Source organism: Marmota monax, unplaced genomic scaffold (assembly GCF_021218885.2).
Source record: "Marmota monax isolate L192 unplaced genomic scaffold, Marmota_monax_Labrador192_F-V1.1 WCK01_AAM20220418_F8-fsc00250, whole genome shotgun sequence".
In the NCBI taxonomy this organism is placed as follows: Eukaryota; Metazoa; Chordata; class Mammalia; order Rodentia; family Sciuridae; genus Marmota; species Marmota monax.
The window spans coordinates 1264358-1269246 of NW_026693876.1; the positions used below are offsets into that span (position 1 = coordinate 1264358).

At 38.5% G+C, this 4889-nt stretch overlaps 1 pseudogene; it reads left to right on the forward strand.

Moving 5' to 3' along the window:
• Positions 1–3141: 3141 nt before the first annotated feature.
• Positions 3142–4656, forward strand: LOC124105524 (SANT and BTB domain regulator of class switch recombination-like; annotated as a pseudogene).
• The last annotated feature ends 233 nt before the right edge of the window (positions 4657–4889 follow it).

The following is a 4889-nucleotide window of genomic DNA, read 5'->3' on the forward strand; positions in this document are numbered from 1 at the left end:
GATTCATAATGGGGATGGGTGAGGGAGAATGGGAGGAATGGATAAACTTTAGATGGGGCAAAAGGGAGGGAGGGGATGGGAAGGGGAATGGGGATAGGAAAGCTGGTGGGATGAGACAGACATCTTTACCCTAAGTACAGGTATGAAAACACCAATGGTATGACTCTACTTTGTGTACAACCAGAGATGTGAAAAATTGTCTTCTATTTGTGTAATATGAATTGAATTTCACTCTGTTATTGTATATAACAAATTAGAATAAATAAAATTTTAAAAAAATTAAATGGACAAAGGACTCAGACATTTCTCCAAGGAGATATGAATGACCAATAAGGATGCAGAAAGAAGTTCAACATCATTAGTGATTAGGGAAATGTAAATTAAATCCACATGTGATACAGCTTTACGTCCATTAGGATTAAATCACAACAAGGGTTGGGGAGGATGTGGAGAAATTGGAAGTTTGGGTATTGTTATAGGGACTGTGAAGCAAGGCAGCCACTATGGAAAATGGTATGACAACTCTTTAAAAAGTTGAAAATGGAATGACCACATGACCTGGCAATTCTACTTCTGAGTATCTGCCCAAAAGAACTGAAAGCAGGAGCTGACCAAGAATTTGCACACCCATGTTCAAAGGAAAAAGTAATTCAAGTGTCCATCAGCAGATTTGTTACCATTGGTACAAATACAGAATAGAATGTTATTTGGCCTTTAAAACAAAGCGAATTCATAATATGTTACAACATGTATGAATCTGAAGGACATCATGCTAATAATAAGCCAGTCAGTCACAAAAGGCAACACTAGATATTCCATTTACAAGAAATATCTAGTGTGGCCAGATCCGTGGACATAAGGTACTATATGGTTGCCAGAAGCTGGGGGAGGATGCAAGGGTTCCAGAGATGGATGGTGTTGGTGATGGTTGCACAGCAACATAAAGGTACTGAATGCCACTGAACCCTGCACCTAAAAATGGTTGAGATGTTACTAAGATACATTTTAACTGGCAGTTGTTTGATTGTTACTGAGGTAGAATACACCTGTAATATGCATTTTGATCATCCTTAGGGTTAGTGCCTCTGCCAACTTTTTAAATTGGAATTGCCATTTTGTTATTAATCTGCAAGATAAAGCCCATGATCATGTTTTTTAAAACATGGGTGTGTAATTTAGATGCCATTTTAGGAAGAGAGTTTGTTAAAGGAATTGCAGATCCCCTTACCAAGAGATTTCTTCCCTAAATGTTAAAGGTTTAGAATGTTGTTCAGTTTAAAAATCACAAATCTATCCTCTTTCTTGCCTCTGTGTTCAATTTAGAAGGATTTTTAAAAGTACTGGTTAATTTTGAAAGTGTCACATTTTACATATTTTTTGGTAACAGAATGAGAAAATATATGAATATGCTGGAGACACCACCACTATTGATTTATAGCAAGGAGTTGTCTCATAGAATATTGGGAGGTGATTTTCACCTCCTCACTCTGGTCCTATAACTAACGTCTGCTTTGAAATTCTTACCTTCTACCTTTCCCTCCATGCATGCAACATTTGTGGATTTATTTCTTGACGAGAAGTATAAACAATTATTCTGAGACTCGGCAGGTATTGCCCCAGTCCTTCACCTGCAGTTATAAAAGAACAAGATCTCAGAGTGAGAGACAGGAACAGAGGGAGGAAAGAAGGCTTCACTAAGAGCTAACCACACTTCTCAGGACAGGTGAAAGCTGAGACAACTCATTTCCAAACTGGCTTAAATTTTAAACTTCATAACTAGAAGACATTTATATTAAAGCCTTGATGTTATTGGCAGCGCACTAAGACAATAAAGATAATGGAGGAGGAGTTGGCAAAGGAAACAGAAGGCCCAGGCAAACAGTAGTGATTCTATGTTCCTGAAATAAATTGTAAGCCAAACCAGAATCTTGACAAGGCCCTCTGAGCCAAGTCAAGTATCAAAGTGTACTGAATGTCCTCAACCTCGTGTGTACCTCTGATGAGGCCAGGGCTCAGCTCTTTTCCCAAAATGATCTTTAGATTCACAGTGGCAACACACCCAACCTCTGTCAACAAATAGAGCCATGAAAATAGCACTGGCCTTTATGTCCACTGGCCCACGTCCTTGAAAAGTCAATGTGGAATTAAAAGCAAACACACACTGTGCCAAAAAATTAAGTAACAGGATTTTGACACACTTTATGACTTTTCACATTTTGCATGTTTTTAAGAGAGGAATTTATGCTTGTTATTAAAAATGTTATTTGTTGTTTTCCAACAATATAAGATACATTTTTAAAAATGTGGTATATTCACTTAATAGAATATTTACCATTCTTAAAATATGTAATGACTGGAAAGACTTTTACTATAGTCAATTAAAAAACATACTGTTCCAAGCCATTGGAAATTGTTAAATTATATTTTTAAAAGCATGAAACCATGGGTCTCACTTAGCTATAAAATAGACAGGTGTCAAAGATTTTTATTTAACCTGTTGCCAGTTATTAAATGAAGGAAATAGGCAGATATTATGACAAATTTGTTGTTGAAATTAAAGAACCCCAAATTAATATGAAGCAAATAAACAGTGAAATAAATTTAGGAATGGACACAACTGGCTTTTTTTTCTGGGGCTGGAGAGAGAGTCTCCCCAAAGGACAGAAGTCATTCACAAGTCTGGAGATAAGAACTGTCTCTGTAATAATGTATCAGTTACTTACAAAAGTACAGAGTTTAAAAAAAAATAGTCAAATAAAAGTGAAAGGGCTGGTGCAGGAGGGGCACCATTGTGTAGTTGTGTACTGGGTCCTGGGGGCTTCTTGGCAAGATCAAGGGCAGTGCTGACCATTGCAGGCAACAGAGGTGCAGCCAAGGGCTATAGCAGCCCTGTGAAGATGAGGAAATAGAGGTGCAGAGATCATCTGAATTAACTAATGCCTTAAAGGGTGCAACCAGAATGCAACCTGGACAGTCTGACTCCAGGATCTACACTGGTAACCATGGCTTCATACAGGCTCTTCAGTATGCTTCAAAAGATGAGTCACGGATATTCAGAAAACAACAATTTCGTGAACAATAAGAATCCAATGGCATTAAGCATGACCCCTGAATCCCTCTGGCCCCATCAAAGGGAAAGCCATGGCAAGATCTGTGCCTGGATTAACACCCAGAGAATGTGCCAGAAAAAGAAATTTGAGGAACTGAAGAGTAGTGGACATTTACCTTCCCACGGTGGCTGCTATAGACAGCCTTTGAAACTTCAGCCAGATGTTTCAAATCCTCACTTCTTGCCATACAAAGAGATTTTCAAGAGCCTCCAGTTGATCATGATGCAGTTTCCAAACAGGAAGACATAGTGTAGCTTCCACAGTGAATTGTTATTCAGAAAGTGAAAATTGTACTCATAATCGTATTGGAGAAAAGACAAGAATCCTAAGGGTCAAACATGGCAACCCATGCATGTGATGAAGGAAAAGGGTGAAAGATTTTATATGCTCATGAGATCTCTGATAATCAGAAATGAAGCACTCTGCTTCATTTATCTATGGATGCCCAGTGTTAGGAAGAGATGGACACTTCAGTTCATTGTGATAGAATGTGTTAAAAAGAACATGAAGGAGAACAAAGATTGTGCGATGCCCTCTTTAGAGCCAGAAAATGTCTTTTCAATTCTCAGTTCTTCAAAGTTTTTGAAAATGGATTCATTAGCTAAAGAATGTACTGCCACAAAAATATGAATGTCATCGTTGCTACCCCATTTATTAGGAACACAAAATCTTCTTATACATATAGCTGATCTGTTCACACTCAATGAAGCTGATGATTTAGAAGACAAAAAAGGACAAGTTTAGGAGTCAACATTTTGTAAGATTGAGAGACTACTTGATCCTGAATACTTGAATCCAGATTCATGAAGTATTGCAGCCATATTATAAAGATGCTGTTTGTGTAAGAAACATTTAATGAAAGAAAAAGATAGCAGGATTCCTTTCATTCCAGGAAAAATCGAAGTGAGTCTGCATGGAAATGTTATCTATATTCACATAATAGATACCACTTAGGGTGTTCTTGAGTATGTGAAGAGTCTTTTTGAAGAATTAAGTCTTGGACAGATGTATATGGCACCTGTGGGGAACAGTTACCCGGCTGGCTTGTTCAAGATGTTATTAGGTTTTTCTCTGTATGGAGCTTTCACGTTGTCAATGCCACTCAGAAATGGTGGTTGATACTCTACAGCAAGTTCACTGGCACTGTTGGTCCCTTGCTTTAAGCCAGCTTTAAGCATGGCTGCTCTTCACGATCCAGATGAAGGTAGGGATCTGCTGTCTTGAGTGACTAGGAGCACACTGGATGATCTTTCTGCGAAAGCACCAAGATGTCACTGTTGTGCCTTCTTCTAAAGATGTGCTAGTGATCCTGGGTTTGGATCCTGTGATAAAAAGGATTCAAATGTGATATTTTACTGGAGCCAAATACACCCTGGGGGAAACTGGGGAGCTCAATGTTTTTTGTTTTTTTTTGTCACTCAAAAGTGACTCTGCAATTGTAACAGCAGACATTTTATTTTCAGAAGTACATACCACTGGATCGGAGGTCACTAAAGATGAAGTTAGTGATGATGAAGTTTCCAAGAAACAAAGTACTGGGTGCTAAGGTCAAATCTCATTTTTCATGCAAGGATACTATTCTGAAGCTTCTAATCAGGAGATGGGAATCAGCTATCTACATCTACCAGGTAGGCTGCAACATGAAAGGAAAAGGAAAGGAGGAGGTTCCACGAAGACTCCCTGGCACTAGTGCAGGACACTCCAAAATGATCAAGAAAGTGCAGGGACTGAGAAATAATCCTGAGTTCTTACCCCAGGTGTGAGCTAATGTGTGATTTA